At 28.9% G+C, this 18,265-nt stretch overlaps 1 protein-coding gene across 2 annotated transcripts in view; it reads right to left on the bottom strand.

Moving 5' to 3' along the window:
• LOC109594365 (semaphorin-1A) overlaps positions 1 to 18,265 on the bottom strand; it is a 345,269-nt gene that overhangs the window by 277,596 nt on the left and 49,408 nt on the right. For both annotated transcript variants that reach the window (XM_049961951.1, XM_049961952.1), the window contains exon 3: positions 2,072 to 2,097. The gene's annotated coding sequence lies outside the window, so the exon portion shown is untranslated. The remainder of the gene's footprint in view (positions 1 to 2,071; positions 2,098 to 18,265) is intronic.

Below are 18,265 nucleotides of genomic sequence, written 5' to 3'. Positions count from 1 at the left end.
ATGTACCAAAAAATTTTTCACATAATTAATTAATATCGAAAATTCAAACATTCATGGAACTTCACAAAAACAATTTTTTGGGAATTTCAGATAAATAATCATAATAGAAAAAAATGATACAAACACAAAGCTAGTTTCAAATGGCTAATTGACCATAAAATTTATTAATTACATTTAAACCTTGTATAGAACAGTTAATTTTAAACAGTTGATATTAATAGTCATTATTATAAAACATTAGTCAGTTTATTCTTGTTACTATTTATTGTTACGGTATTTCCATAAATGTTTAGTTACTTTATGAATATTTTATACAATACGATATCAACAAAACTCGATAAGTAATTTAAAACCAATATAAAATTATAGCATTTCATTTCCGATAGGATGAACATACCAATATATGCATCACATAAACATCTTTTATTTTAGTTAAATAATAAAATAATTACAAAAATTAATTTACACAAACGTTGCAATTCATAAAGGTAATATATTTATTTAAAATAGGAATAATATATAAATAATATATCATTTAAAGCGGTAAAAAATATTGATGTTATATATTAATTATATATTGTATAATTAAAAATAATCTTAGAATTTCAAAAAATTTCCAATTTACCGCCAAAAATTATTGATAAAGGTGCAAAAAATTTATTATTATATGATTATTATTAATCATTCATTATTATATAATGAAATAAAAGTCTCATGCCAGATTTTTTTAATAATATTTTTTTATAAAATTTTAGTTAATATTTTTTGCTATCGATTAAATTAAGTTAACAAATTAATTTAATTTTTTAAGTTAAGAAATTAACAAAATTATTTCAGAAAAATTGTGAATATTGTATTAAAGAAACAAAAATAAAAATTATTTTAAATATATATTATATATTTTTTTTTATTTTGTTTAATATTTATATTTAACAATTAAATTTGAGTATTTTTATTATATTAAATTAATTGTTGCTTTATTTTCTTGGAATTTCAAAGTTTTTCAAATATTCAAAGAAATTATTAATACTGCATAAGAAAAGATAAAAATAAAAACATGTAATATATGATTTTTTAATTTATTTCTATTAATTATTATATTAAATAATTAAATTTGGGTATTTTTATTATATTAAATTAATTGTTACTTTATTTATTTGCTATATTAAAAAATTTTAATAAATTTTTTAAATTTGTTTTAAATATATATTTTATACTTTTTTTATTTATTTTGTTTAATATTTATGTTTAACAATTAAATTTGTGTATTTTTTTTACTACATTAAATTTTATTTGTTTGCTATTTCAAAAGTTTCTAAATTGATTTAAGATAAATTTTTAAAATTATACATAAATAAAACAGATAAGTTTTTTAAATTTATTTAAATGTATTTTGCTTAATATGTATATTTAACTATTAAATATGAGTAATTTTATTATTCTATTTCATATTTTCAAATTTTCAGGGAAATTATTAATTTTTTTAATTTATTTTTATTAATTTTTATATTACATAATTAAATTTATTTTGCTATTTCAAAAGATTTTAAATTTAATTAAGATAATTTTTTAAATTTATTTTAAATATACATTACATAATTTTTTTTATTTATTTATTAACTCTTGGAATTTCAAAAGTATCCAACTTTTTCAGAGAAATTATTGATATTGTTTTAGAAAGTATTTTTATTACATTAAATTAATTGCAATTTCAAAAGACTCTAAATTAATCTCAGATAAGTTTTTAAACTTATACATAAATAAAACACATAACATGATTTTTTAAATTTATTTTTTATTAAAAATTTTGTTGCTTTTCACTTAAGATTTCAATAATTTCCAAATTTATCTATACGATTTTTTTATTCTTTTGATTAATGAATATTTTAAACAATTCAAATTTGATAAAAAACAGTTGCAATATTGACATAATACCCACAATTGATAAAATAGAACTAATCTGAATAAAATATTATTGAAAAAACTAAATTATCAAGCATTGTGATATAAGTAATATTATTATTGTTGAGTAACATTAATACATGTTTTTAAAGTAAGTAGCAATAATTACCTTAGTAATATACCAACGGAACAAATCTGAAAAAGAAGAAAAAAACATTAGTATTCCCCTCATTAAAAAAAATCAAACACTTTATAAAGAAAAGCAATGCATCAGCACTGGCTAAAAGGAATGCACGGATTAAAACTAAGTCCCGGTGTGAAAATGACGTCTGCAACAACATTTTCACTTGAACTGCCAATTGCGGTGCAATATAAGGAAAAACCGAAATAAAACAAAAAAAAAGGTTCATTTACAATCGTATTGTTTCAAAGCGGCGAACATGTTGCTTTTACACGGAAACAAAGATCGTACATTCTTTTAACTGGATGCTGCAAATTGTAAAATCCATCTATGAGGTTGGCTCTAAACTGATACATTATTCATAAGAAACACATTATTGTCTAGACATAACCCACGTTCTTTTGTAGTCCGACTGGTTGTTGGATTTTGCTCCATCGGGCCCTTTATTGCAACTTTTTTATTAATGACACAACCTATGTTACTGACTCGAATACCGTATTTATCTCTATTACGGAGATAGGCGTTACAAGCTTTTTCTGATCGTTCGCTTCTGATGCACAACTTCAAAAGAAAGTTGTTGATTAATCATTCGGGGCCGGTTATATACTTACATTGGCGGAGTAATAGGTAAATTAGCGGTTAGGCCGACCGGTGTTATTTAATCCGAACGTCCCGCGATTCGCTCTTATTTTTATCAAAGACGGCTCCCTCTTAATCAGACCCGTTCAAATTAAACCGAATTTTAAGCAATTCACTTTAGAAACAGGATGCGCGAGATTGTCAAAAAACCGAATCGATGTCGACGTGTTAGTTTTATTGGATTCTGGCTATTGCCATATCCAGTTAACCCGTTACCAAGATTTTTATCATCACTTGAACCAGTTCACGAGTTCTCCATAATAATCAGAGGTGGAATCCACCTCGGGACATCATTTCTTGCGCTTATTTCACTTGTTTAATGCAAAAAGGTGATAAATAAGAGGTGCGAGGCGATTTTGATATTTCGCAATCTGTAATCTGATTTATGGTCTTGCAAGAATGAAAAATTCGAACGATTTTACGGGTCGGCATTTCGTTTTTGTCGAAAGTACTTTATTATTTAGCCATCTATTGTATTGCGTTTTGCGATGGGGTTAGCAAAATAATAAAAATCCATTTATTGAATAATAAATACTGTCATTTTATTAATCAAATTGCTATGACATTCTGTCGAAATCCGATAATTTAGTTAAATCCATTGTTTTTTTAACAACGAATATTAAATTACCCACCTGGCAACTGGCGTCTATTGTACAATATTAGCGAGTAGAAATTTTATATTTGTTTTATATGGAAAAACTTTTTTAAAACTCACTGACGAAAAATTAATAGGTACATATATGTATCAAGTTACTTTAGTACTTTATCTCACATAAAGATATTTATGTATATAAACAACAAAATTCAACAGCGTTTTAATAAAATTTTCAGGCTCCAAATAAATATTGACAATGGAGCCTGTCAATACGTATTATTTTCCAAGTTATTAATTATAATGTTTGTGCGTGAATAATGGTATTTTTTAGTTAATTCTAAATGGAAGAATTATGTAACGCCTGTCATGGTTATTAATTATTATAAAATATTAATTCAAATTTAACTTAACGACAAGCTGAGCATCAACACTATTAAATATGAATTGTTTGTGTGCTATTATACAATAACAAAAATATATTTTAAATTAATATTTATATCAATGCTTCCTTACCTTTATTTATGAGGCAGATTAACACTAAATTTAGTTTAGACATGTTAACCATTACAATAAAATGAATACTAATTTTTTAAATACTTTTTTATTAATATAATGAGATCATATTGATATGTCACTTAATCATAATTTTTATCACTAATAAATAACATATCAACTAAATTAGGGTCAAACTGTCCAATAAATAAAGGCACAAAATAAAATTCTAATTTATTTAATTTTTATTAATATAATTATTAATAAATTTTATCTCTAGTAGATATGTACAAGATTATATTGATGTGGTATCAAGATTATCTTAATTCTTATATGATAATAATAGTTAATTTACTAACTAAATTAGTGTTAAATCGCACCATAAATGATAAAACCCAAATTAAGAAGTTATAAATGATTCTGATAATTTTTACGACTTAATACGAGTTCAGTAATATTATGAAAAAAAAAAAATACGTCAAAAGCTTATTATTAGATGTAAAATGTACATCATAATAAAAAAAAATATTTATAAAAATAAATACAATAAATAATAAACAACGACTAATTTTCACATGAATCATTTCCTATCGTATGTGTAGAAAAATCAAAAGCATAAAATTTTCCACATAATTAAGTAAATAGAACAGTGAAAAAGTCTATGAAAATTCCCGTAAAGTATCAAATAATTTTTAAAGAAGCGTTGTTTTTAGAATTTTAGATAAATTATCAGACAATAAAAATGGATAAAAACACAAAGCAAAATTTAAAAGGCTAATTGACCATAGAATTCATTAATAATATTTAAAATTTGCACAGAACAATTAATTTTAAACACAGTTGATATTAATAGCCATTATTGTAAAACATTAGTTTATTTTTGTGAATATTTATTGTTACGGTATTCTCATTAATATTTAGTTACCCATGAATATTTACACAATACGATATTAATAAAACTCGATAAGTAATTTAAAACCAATATAAAATTACTGAGTTTCATTTCCGATAGGATGAACATTTCAATAGATGCATCACATAAACATCTTTTATTTTTATTAAATAATAAAGCAATTACAAAAATTAAATGACTCAAACGTTGGGTTTTATTATAATGACAATATTAATTCTAAACCTCATATTCCATTTGAAATATAATATATAATATGATTTTTTATATTTATATTAATTATTATTTTAACAGTTAAACTAAAATATTTTTATTATATCATATTATATGAATTTCAAAAATTTACTGAAACAAACTTTAATATATTGAAAAATAATACATGAACTTATTTTAGTTAATATTTATTGTTAAACATTAAATTAAGTTATTTTTATTTTATCAAAAAATTGTATTATTGTTTTATTTACTTGGAGTTTTTCAAATTTATCTCAGAAAAATTGTTAAAATTATACAAAAATAAAAAACATACATATACATATTTTTCCTTAATTTTTTTTTATGATGCAGTCATCGCCAATATTAATTAAGATTTGGCATCAATTTAATCTCATTGATAACAGTTATATTAAATTTAGAAAAATTATAATCCACTGGAGTAATATTTGTTAATGAGAATACTACTTAAAACATTGTAATGAAACAGCTAAAAATAACATTCATGTAATTTTTAACTACCCCCTGATAAATATCAACAACGTATGTATTTAATACTGTCACAATAAATAATATGAAATTATTTTACAAATTTATGCATACGTATATAATTTATACAATACAGTAAATGCTATTCTTGGAACCACAATATCAGATAACACCATATCCTCCACTATTCACACTGTAACTCAACGGGGTGTTAATACAATGACAATGTAACTAATTTGGTCGGAAAGAATGGAATATTTAATTCCTGGCGGGTGGGAAAGTCGTTTAATATTTATTGGAGGTGAAAAACTATGGGCAAAATTTGTGTTCTCCCCCGCGTAAAATCTTGTTAGTAATAATTGATTTTCGTTTAATATAAATAAACTAACTTTATGGTGTTTAATAAATAGGTCCGTTGGGACAACACACATTAACAGACAAACGTTTTTACCAACAAAAGCCAACCACTGTTCCATAGGCGATAAAATCTGCAGATAAAAACGGTCATATCTGTAAAAATGAATGAGTTTTGCCTGTTTATCTTTCATTACGTTTTGCTATTAAAGTGACTTTTTCCTGGTGAATATTCGCAGCTCCAGTTAGATATGGTCGAATCACAAATAACAGATTAAATTTCAATTTTCAAAAGTGCCGTATTCGAAAAAAAGAAACAATATTTGTGAGGGCGGAACGAAGGGTTGAAAAGGTTTGTTAAATTTACCTAAGTGCATGAAAGTTTCAAAGGCAGCAAGATAAAATTCGGTGTTTGCACCCTCTCGGCAACGAGCCCGTAGAATAAGATCTAACAAAGTCTTGCACACTTGTATATTTCATCCAGTATTTGTCGACTGTGTGTCTCTAGGTAAACACGAAAGGAGCGATATATTTAATATTCAATATCAGTAGTAGTGTTTCCATTCAAGTGTGCGGGCCAAAGTTGATTGATGCTGCGGATCCGGACCCCAAAAGTACCGCCCCGTGTTTGCTTCCGTCCCTCGCCAAGATTGTAAATATTATGCGAAATAAGGGTCGCACGACAAGCGACCGAAAAGCCAACGTTTACATTAAACCAATAAAAATCGGCCATGTGAAAATCGAAATTTGATGAACGCTCTCTCTCACGATGGAAAACTTGTTATTTTTTCGCACTGAACAAACATCGAATTGGACAATCGCATGTGGAACGTAGCGATCGTGTTCAATGTGAAAGTGTAACAGAAACAGACAATTATATAAGATTATTTTGATTGTGCAACTCCAATCAATTGCTTTCTATAAATTCTGCATTTTAATTACCGTTAGGCCGACTCGGCGATTTGTCAAAAATACACCGTACTTAGCACTTTCTCAAACGGCACCGAGATTTGTTGTTTGAGCCCACAACATTGTGGTCCTTCAACCTGCCACTTGTGTTAAACATCAGATTTGTTTCCTGTACGCCGGAGGAAGACGTGGAAGACAAACAAATTGGCCGGCGATCAAAGTATTGTGGCCGATACATATTTCGCGTACCTGACCGGAGAGTGGAAAACGTTGCGGCAGCTCCAAATTCAATAGGTTTTTAATTTACTCGAACAGTTGCAAAAGAAAGTTTGCGCAACGACCGGCGTACCATAAATCTTGTGTCAGAAGTTGGTCCGCGCTACCTGTATGTCGGCTGCATTTTAAAAGCGGAACCTTAATTCGCCCCGAGAATTGCGAGATCAACACAAAACGAAAATTCTATTAGTCCACGCTAAATGCATTTTTACTCGTCGTGATTTAATCAGACTTGTCCAGATCTAATTCGTCTGCCGTACTTCAGCAAACAGTTTTTAAGTGAAGCTGAATATTATCCCAATTCGGACACCTGTTTTTAACGTTGTATCTTGTATTGATCACGCGGTACTCAACAGGTTTATATTCCGCTTTAATTTTCGACTTAATTGTTGCAAGTAAACGGCATTTTATTTCTGTATCGTTTCCAAACACAGTTAAGTAATTTATACAGTACTAATTGAAGGCTTAAGTGGATAAACATTATGTTGTTGAGTGTCGAGATATTTACATGAATGAAGTGTCCACTGTAAATGTTCAAGACGAAATCATACATAATTCCCCTTAGATAGTTTCAATAATAAATAACAAGTAGCAATAACTTTGTAAAATCAAATTTTGCTTGCTTGCTTTAATTGTACATAAAATTCTGATATTCAAAGAATTGTTTACGTTAAAAAAGGTTGGATATCATATGTCGTTGCTTAAGGTTATCCAAAAATAGCCTTTTTGTTAACTTTGCTGACATGGGTTGAAATTTTTGGAATAATATTAAGTAAATTTTAATTTTAAAGAATATTAAATTGAAAATTTACTTTTTGTTATATTTCACATTTTTTAATTGTACATAAAATTGTAATTATGAAGTTTATATATTTTTTTATTAAAATTTGCTAAACGTTTATTAAAAATTTTCTATGCCAAAATTTAATTTTAAAGAATATTATTAAAGTTAAATTTGCTTTTTGCACATTTTACATTTTTATACATAAAACTTTATTATGACGTTATTAATGTTTTTCTAGTTAATTTTTGTTAATTACTAATCAAAAATAGACTGTGTCTTTTTTATTAAGTTTGTTGACATGGGTGTTGGAATTTTTGGAATTTTTAAACACTATTTAGATTAAGATAATAAGTCAATGTCTCAACAAATAATTTCAAAAGAATCAGGATAAATTATATAGTTATATATATATATATGAAACATTAACTTTTTTGTTTAAAATATATTCGTAACAATAATATATTGTACATAATTAAATAAGAACACAAACATTTAGTGACTTGGTGTTGAACTTGAATAATATCAAGAAAATTTTAATTTGAAAGAATATTAAAATTAAAATTTGCTTCTTGTCACATTTTACATTTTTCAAGTGTACATAAAATTTTTTTTATGAAGTTAATATTTTTTTTGCTAAAATTTTCTAATTGCTAATCAAAAATAGCCTATACATTTTTTTATTAGGTTTATTAACATGAAGTTGGAATTTGAATTAAAATTTTAAGTCAATTTCTTATTCTCAAGGAATTATTTCAAAAGAATCACGAGAAATTATATAACTTGAAACATTAACTTTTTTGTTTTAAATATACTCGTAACAGTAACATGTTTTACCTAATCAAATAAGAACATAAATGTCCTACGAATGTGAAACATCCTGTAAAGTGACAATGTTTGAATTATCTTTAGTTTCTGTAAATATTTTAGACGTACTCTTAAAATATTGAATTTCTAGATTAACAATTTTACGAAAAAAGTCCACATTAAATTTAATAAATCATAATTTAAATAAACAAATTGTTGTTGTAGTTACTGATGAGCCTTCGCCTTGATTTACCATCTGTAAGTTTAATATTTAAACTACCTTTTTTATTAACTTTACTGAAATGCGGTTGGAATTTAAAATTTGCTTTTTGTCACATATTTTACATTTTTTAAGGGTCCATAAAATTTTATTATGAAGTTAATAATTTTTTTTCGTTAAAATTTGCTAATTGCTAATCAAAAATAGCCTTTCTTTCTTTTTCAATTAGTTTATTAACATATAGTTGGAATTTTTAGAATTTTTAAATACTATTTTTGTCAATTTCTTAACAAATTATTTCAAAAGAATCAGGATAAATTATATAACTTTTTTGTTGTAAAAATATTCGTAATATGTTTTATATAATCAGATAAAACATAAACATTTAATGTCCCATCAATAATCAAATAAGAATATAAATATTTAATGGTCGACGAACGTGAAACATCCTGTAGAGTGATGACATTTGAGTCACCTTTAGTTTCTGTAAATATTCTAGACTTCTATTTAAATATCGAATTTTTATGGCAGGAATAACTATTTTATAAAAAAGCCCATTTTAATTTAAAAAAAATAATTTAAATAAACAAATAGTTGTTGTAGTTACTGATGAACCATCGCCTGATTTAATATTTATACCATTTGTTAATTTATACCTTTTTTATGAATTTTACTGACATACTGAATTTTTGGTATAAATTTTAATTTTAAAAAATATTGAAATTAAAATTTACTTATTGCCATATTTTACATATTTTTAAAAGTACATAAAATTTTATTAAGAAATTTTTTTTCAGTAATTCCCAACCAAAAATAGCTTAAACCTATTTTTATTAAATATGTTAACATGGGGTTGGAATTATTGAAATTTTTAAATACTATTTAAATCACGTTCTTAACAAATTATTTAGAAAAAATCAAGATAAATTGTATAACTTGAAATATTAACTTATTTGTTTTAAATATACTTATAACAGTAATTTGTTTTATATTATCAAATAAAATATAACATTTAAAGACCCATCAACGTAAAACATCCTGTAGAGTAACGATATTTAAATCATCTTTAGTTTCTGCAAATATACTCTTTAAATATCGAATGTTTATAGCAGAGACAACAATTTGAAAATAAGCCCATTTTTAATTAGAAAATCATAACTGAAATAAACAAATTGTTGTTGCAGTTGCTGACGAGCGTTCGCCTGATTTACCATCTTCACGTTTAATATTTAAACCACTGATTTGCCTTAAATTCGCCCGAAGTAATTCCGTGCACTTCCTTATTTTTCCCATTATTTCCCACATGTAACATCAGGGAAGAGAGGCCCCGTCTGATAACATCCAATTTCTCGGTGAGGGCGTCTTAGAAGAGGCGCTCGCAAGCAAATTCACTTCGCAGACAATATGTCTGATTACTGGATGAGACTGAGCAAACAAATAACCCTCGGGCTTCAGTTCCAACTGTTTTTTCGGGACCGGCTTGCACGCATGAACTATAATTGTCTAAAAAATTCAATGTTTAGATGACTGAAGACAATTTACTTTTCCGGGGAAGGCAGTGCGCTTAACGAAAGGCGGGGGATCCCCCTGAGCGAATCGGGATTCGGTTCGGCTTAAATTGTTTTTCCCGGCACAACTAATAACGCAGACAATTTTCACCACTAACTGTGTACTAATAAAAACACGGATTACCAAACAAATTTATACAAATTTTGAAATTAGTTCATTATTAAGCACCGTAATTCGGCGATCGAACGAGTTGAATGAGTGAAAACGATGGAAAAATGTCCGTGTATTATTGCACTCGAAATAATTAATAAACAATTTGAGTCAATATTGCACATAAATATGAACATTTGAAAACAGTTTACAAAATTGCCCATGGGACTTGTTTTCAATAAAATACGAACACTGATAGCAAACAAAATCAAATATATCACGTAAAGTCAGAACGTGGACCGTTGTTAAACAGATGCAATATTTAAATTTCATGCAAATTTCAGGGGTCCCGATAAAAATACAAAAGCAATATTAAAAGAAAAAAAAGAGTACACATTTGTGCGTTTCCCATTCAAGTACATGTTTCTGCCATTCGTTACAGAATTTTTTAGATAAAAATCCCATTCAATTTGAAAATGGCCTATTCAGAAAGGATTCAATACAGCTGAAATCGTTGGCGAAATGTTGAGGTATATTATTAACTTTTATTCGAAGTATAAATTCCTTAATTACGGGGCTCCACACAGTGATGTAGACTGTATTTTTCAAATAACAATACGGCCAATTGGATCGGCTTGTTTTTTTATAACTCCAATATAGAAATAATTGGTCCAATTTAGAGTTAAATTTAGTTACTGCGTTACTTGTTTGCCGCATTTAATTCCACAACACCACACACAATTCAACAACGATTTTATTATTTACTTGTTAAGTTATTAATTTTAATTTTAAAACATGCCGAAATGTTAACAACGTCATCACAGTTAAAGCGGCTCTTTCAATTCGTCGTAGCAGAAACTTCCGGACAATCGTTAATTGCACACCACATTTGTTCAAACAACAAACTATTTAATTCACGTACTCGGACAATGAACGGTGGGTCCGGCAATTCCAAATTAATAACAAATTCTTGGAACGTGTTCCTGGCGGAACTTAAAACGAAATAACTCGTGTTAAGATCCAAACTCGAAACGTCCTCGAACGTAATTGAATTTAACGTCCATTTTAATCTTTGAGTTGCCTTTAAAACATTGATATTCCCTGGAAACGATTGCCGGCAAGTCTATGAATGGTTGTTATAGACCAAGATCAATAGCGTAGGTCCAGCATAGAGCCAGAGCACTTAAGCCTCACCACAGGGACGTACTCGCTTTATTTGCCCGCCCCAATTCTGAATGGATGTCGGTTCACCGACCCATCCGAGTTTGACCAATATCTACGGCACTTTACTTGTAAATTAGTTTCGTTTAACTTGTGCTGCACTTTAGCGCGACGAGAAGAAAAAAAAATCGGTTTTTCACGTCCGGATTCGGGTTAGTAATTAAATTTCACATTATGATTATCGCCTGGAAATTCTTTGCTTCGGTTTTTATCAATAGTGTGTGTGTTTTTTATTATTATTATTTGTTTGCGTCGCTCTTTAGAAACGTGGGTGTAACAGGAAATTGCTTTTGTTTGTTTGCACAATTTCTATTTTACTTGTAATTATTTGTAATATTTGTGCGAGGGAAGAATTAGACAGGCTTACAAACATTAAGGCCATTAAATGATAAAGTGAAAATGATTTACTATGTTTCGCATTAGATAATAAAAAACGCTTGGTTTATGACGCAATTTATTGTTTAAAGGAAACTCCTCTTTAACGATTTTTTAAACGTACCAACAATACATAATTTACCCTTGAAGTCAACACAAACTTTTATCATCGTATTGCAGCATAATAAATGATTTTAATAGAAACGTACAATTACATTTAACTTCGCATTAACTTTGACATTTATTTAAATTATATACAGTGTGTTTGTTGTGGTTCAATTTATGAAAAGACCTTGTATTAATGTTTGTGGTAAAATTTTCAAATTGCTGTTCGCGACTCTCTTATCAGCACATCCCACATAAATCAAGAAATAAGTGAAGTCAGTGTGTTGGTAGGTACCATAAAACGAAGCATAAAAGAAGGTGGTCTCTATGGTAGAAAATCTGCAAAGAAATTCTTTATTTCTACAAACTATTGAGCATGCAAGACAACATGTAAACTGGACATATGGGCAATGAAAAACAATTTTGTTTTCCGATAAAACTCAGTTTCAATTATTAAAATCTGATGGCATTTCATGTGTGAGAAGATCGATTAATGAAAGATATAATCCCATGTATTCTTGACCTACCGTGAAGCATGGTGGAGGAGATGTTATGGTTTAGGAATGTTTCTCTGGGTTTGGCATGGGCCTGCTGATTAAGATAGATGGAATAATGAATCGTTTCGTTTATCGTGACTTTCTGGAGAATCATGTTCTTCCATTTGCTGAAGATACCTACTGTGAAGCATGGTGGAGGAGATGTTATGATTTGGGGATGTTTCTCTGGGTTTGGCATGGGCCTGCTGGTTAAGATAGATGAGATAATGAATCGTTTCGTTTGTCGTGACTTTCTGGAACCATATGCTTCCATTTGTCGAAGATAACATGGACTTTCCAGCAGAATAACGATCCGAAACACACGTCAAAGTTATTTAAAGAATAGTTCACTTCTTAAGAAGTAAATGTAATGTCTTGGCAAGCACAAAACCATGTAAAAAGACAAATCAAATTTAATGAAATCAATGAATGTTTAAAAGTTATTAAGAATAATGGATATGCTACTAGATACTAAATAAAGGAAGGCTAGATATACGTAGGTTTGTTTTATTTTGTAGTTTCTCTACTTTTGACCCTTAAATATTAATAAATACCTAACTAAATTCGCTAATAAAGAATTATTTTGCCGTATTGTTGTTATCAAACTGCATAACTGAGACTAATATGGATATTTACACGTACACTTTTATCAATACAAATGAAACATTTCTCAAGTTGTTCTACATATGAGTAATAGTTATTATTATAGAAAATGTTACATATATTTTTCTGAATTGAGTTGAACATATATAACAACTTTCATTTTCAATGTGATCTTTAATGAATAAATCTGTTTTATTTAATTTAACATTAACACTTTGTGTAATATTCTTTTTGTTTTAAATTAAATTAATTTCTATGGCATAGACTCAATCAGTTTCCTAATATACGACATGTACACAGACCTTCAGGCTTCTTGAATTGCTGTGATAAATTAATTTAAATTTGTAACATTTTTATGTCGAATTTGGTTATAAACGTGACCTTCCATGTTTTCTAGAGGATTGATGTCTGGAGATTGGTCTTTTAACCAATCCAGCACAATTTTGAATTTGTGATCGTTTTCATGTTGAAGCACAAAATTATTAAAAATAAATTATTGTTTAATATAAAAACCAGGTTTTTTCTTATAGGTCTAGGGTCAAACGACCCCTTAACACTAACCATCTTCACACAGTCTTTGAACTAATCTCAGGAAGTCCCATTTCCTCTAGGTTAGCTTTAATTTCAGTTGACATTAAGATTTAACTTTTGACCGTTTCTTCTTGTTTTTCTCTGTCTTGGCAAACCTGGATTATAACTTTCCTTACAGTTTAACTTTAATTAAATACATATAATAAACAAGTAAATAATAGATAAATTTACAGAGAGCAATAAAAGACCATAAAGTAAATGGTATAATTTTGTCCAATTAAAAATAAAAAAGTACGCAGTTTTTAAAAGAATAAAAATAGATAGATATAACAATAACAAAAAAAATATATATATATTAACATAATATAATAATTATGGCCACTGTTGTATGTATATGAAAATAGCAAAATGGGTTATTGTACCCACAAACAAACGGCATTAAAAACGGAACAAAGCAAAACACATCGGTTTGTATTTTTCTTTTGACTATAGTATCTGCCGGCAACAACAATTTGAATTTACCGTTTATTCGTAGATTTCCACTTGCCGCCCACAATGAAATCAATATTCATTCACCGCACGAGTGTTTATGCAGTTCCGGCCAACGATATCCACGATATCCTGTACACAGATCCATTCGCATCTCGAATGAGTCACTGCACGAAGTGATGCTGCGAGCGGCGATATCAACATTTTTATCCCGCAATTTCATCACGGCAAGTGATTGATGATACGGAGCCAGTCATATGGGAAGTAAATCCGGCTGATAAGCAGATACCGATAAAAAGAAAGTTTAACGTCGTCTTTGAGAAATTGTAGGCCCGAACGCCGCTGAAAAACCTCGTGAAATCTAGGCGATTTTCAATTAATCATTTACACAATGATTTATCGCGGGACAACGGCGACGGTGCCACTTTAAAACTCTACATACAATCGCTTTATTGGTCAATTTTTTAGCGGTGAACGCGATTAATTAAATTAATTTTATTTTCTATATAAGGACATTAAATTGGTTTTCCGAGGCTGGAAAAGCCGGTTCATCCGAAGCAATTGTTTTATTTACAACCTTGTTTCCAATATTTATTACATCGTTAAATAATTAGTGCCCAATTCGTTTACATTGACATACATTACAAACCAGTTTTTAATGTTTCTTCAAAGTAATAAAATTTACGATTGCACTTTGAAACTGAAATGGATTTTTCAGAATACACTGCGTTTTATTTTTAGCAATAAAATTTTTGCAGTTACACGCAGTTTAAGAAGTCTTGATTTACGAATTAGGAGATATACTTTGTTGACCGCTCGACGGTTGCCACGCTAATTTAACTATTGATTTTGGCCGTTACCCCAAGTGGAAAAAACCTGCACGAAGTAAATTATTTGATGTTCGGGACCGTGCATAAAATGAAGTTACGATTTTCAGGAAAAAGCTTATTGAAAGTTTACTTTATTACTAGATGTAGTCATATCTCGTACGTCCAATCGCAAAACGTCGTAAAAAAAACCTGCACATGCAATATTGGAAATGTGTCTTTTCAAACACCAATTCATATGTTGGAGTGACGCCATGAAAGAATTTTTTACGCCAAAGGATATCAAAGGAATTTCTTAAAATGAATATTGAAATAGCACCTTTACTTATATTACTCACGTAACAAGAATTCGATGTCGGAAATAGAAATGTTTGTGTGCCAAACGGCCGAACAATTCCTAATCGTCAATAAACCAGAATAAATAGTTTTGGGCGGGAATCACATTTTTCTTTATGTAATTGAACCCGCAGAGTTCAGTCTGGCCGAAGGTCACGGATGATAGCCACCATGTCGAGACAAGACAGTTTTAAGTTCGCTCCTTGAATTTAAAGTCCCATCTCCCAGGACCTGGTCAATAGTCTTTTGGAAGACGTCCAATGGAAAGAATGAGGAAATAAATGCGATTAATAAAACGACTCCGACGACTCGACCATGGTAACAACATTCACAGATACGCTGGCGAACGATAAAATTGGATTCCAGTTAGCGACACTCCAGAAACTCGCGCCACTGAATTACTTGTAAAAGTTGCCGGATAACTTACAGGATTACATCTAGTTTAAATCACATCGGGTTCCCTCCAAATTATGTCTTCACGGATATTATGAATTGTGCCAGTAAATTATAATGTGGAACGATATTTGGCTTCTAACTGCCCATAAAACTGAAACCGAATCTTTATTAATAGTGTTACTCGTACATATAACACTATTTTATCAGGATTTAGATAGCAATTAATTAAAAATAACAAACAAAACGAACACGCGATTTTCTCCAATACTCCGGGGCACGATGTGGTAGCTGGTGGCTGGTTGCTGGTGGTTGGTAGCTGGCGAATCCGATTGTGGATTATCTAATAGATTTATCAAAGGAGTTCTTGTCGCATCAGGCTTGTCATTTTTCAAGTCCCGGATTTCAAACTCCTTTTATCTAGCTGTATATTTCTTACGTAGAATCTTTATTATTTTTATTCCGCCGCGCCGGAACCACCGCTTCAAATCCATTTATACGCTTCGGTTGTCCTTGTAGAGCGTGAAAAAAGTTTGCTTGTGTATACATATTGTGTATTCATAATAAATGGTATCAAGAACAAAAACAAGAGCCGTTTTCACGGCGCTGAAGGGAAATTTAATTATCCCTTAGAAATGTGCCACTGGTATATTACTTAGAAATTTATGAGCTCGGTTTTTTTTCTTCTTAGCCAATTTTATTTTTTTTTTATGCGTGAGCTGCTTAAATTTATGATGTCAATATATCTTTTAACTGTAATTGCACGGCTACAGAATATTAACGTTAAATTACACTTCATCGACATTTAACAACCAACAACTTGAGACAATGATGAGAACAAAGATGTTGTGCGAAGACGGTTGAAGAAGTAATTGTACGCAATATTAATTTTAAATTACAATCCATTCAAGTTTAAGAACTACTACCAAAGACAATGATGAGAACGAAATTATTGCGGATGGAGGAGGCCGAAGAATTTTACGAAAACGGAGAGGCGGAAGTGCAACTAAGAATATGAATTGCTCAAATTCATGATGTCAATATAAAGTCAATAAGCGTAACTGTAAGGCTGCATATTAATTTAAACATTTAAATTATATACATCAAGGTTTAAGAATTAACGGTCGTGATAAAGATTAGAATTTAGCTCGGCGTATAAAAATGATTGAATAGGTTAATGATACCAGAAACTTGGAATGTAGTTAAAAGTTGAAACGTTATATCATTCACGAGCTGCTTAAATTTTGATGATGTCAATATATCTTTTAAGTGTTATTATACGACTACACATTATTAATTCAAAATTATAATCCTTCGAATCATCTGAGACAATGATGGGAACAAAATTTAGTGTTTAAAATATGATTGGAAAATTTATTGTGTCGATAGATATTTAACTTTAATTGTTGGACTACACAATATTATTCATCCAAGTTCAAGAACTATCACCTGAGAACAAAGCATCGTGCATAAGAATATGAAGGCGACTATGGAAACATTAAAAATATGCATAAACTACTTAAATTCATAATGTCAATATACAATATTAATTTTAATTTAGAGTTCATCAGTGTTCAAAATCTAACACCTGAGCTAATGATGACAATAAACCACCTTGTATAAAGAAGGTTGAGGAAGTTTATGGAAAAAGATATTTGAAAATGTAATTGAGAGATGAAACTTTAAATCATGCATGGATTGATTAAATTTATAATGTCAATTTATCTTTGAATTGCTTGTATACAATATTAATTTTAAATTTAAGATGTAAAGCCTGTTCCAACGATGAAAATAAACCATCCTGTATTAAAAAGATTGAAGAAGTTTATGAAAACATATATTTGAAAGAGTAATGGAGAGTTGAAACATTATATCATGCATGAACAGCTTAAACTTATAAAGTCAATTTACCTTTTAAGTACTCGTATACAACATAAATTTTAAATTAGAGTCCATCAACGTTTAAGATCTAACACCTGAGCCAATAACAAGAACAAAGCATCTTGTAACAAGAAGACCGAGGAAGTTTGTGGAATTGAAAAAGTAATTGAGAAGTTCATGATAACAAGAACACTGTTGAAAATTGAAACGTTATATCATTCATTGACTGCTTAAATTTTGATGTTATCGATATATATCAATTATAACTATAGGAATAAACAATTTTAATAATTTAAGATAACGATAAGATCAAAAGTTACTGTTTAAAGAAGATTTGAAAGCATAATTGACAGTTGAAAAGTTATACCAGACATGAACAGTTTAAATTTATGATTCCACAGACCTTTAACTTTAATTGTACGGCTACCCAATATTATTTTTGAATTACAATCTATCCTGAGAACAAAGTACATAAAAAAGCTTAAAGAAGTTTACGGAAACAGATGTTTGGAAAGAGTAATTGAGATTTGAAACATTATAT

The sequence above is a fragment of the Aethina tumida genome, chromosome 1 (genome assembly GCF_024364675.1).
Source record: "Aethina tumida isolate Nest 87 chromosome 1, icAetTumi1.1, whole genome shotgun sequence".
Taxonomy (NCBI): domain Eukaryota; kingdom Metazoa; phylum Arthropoda; class Insecta; order Coleoptera; family Nitidulidae; genus Aethina; species Aethina tumida.
Note: the sequence above shows the minus strand (reverse complement) of the source record. Positions and strands in the feature narration are given on the sequence as shown.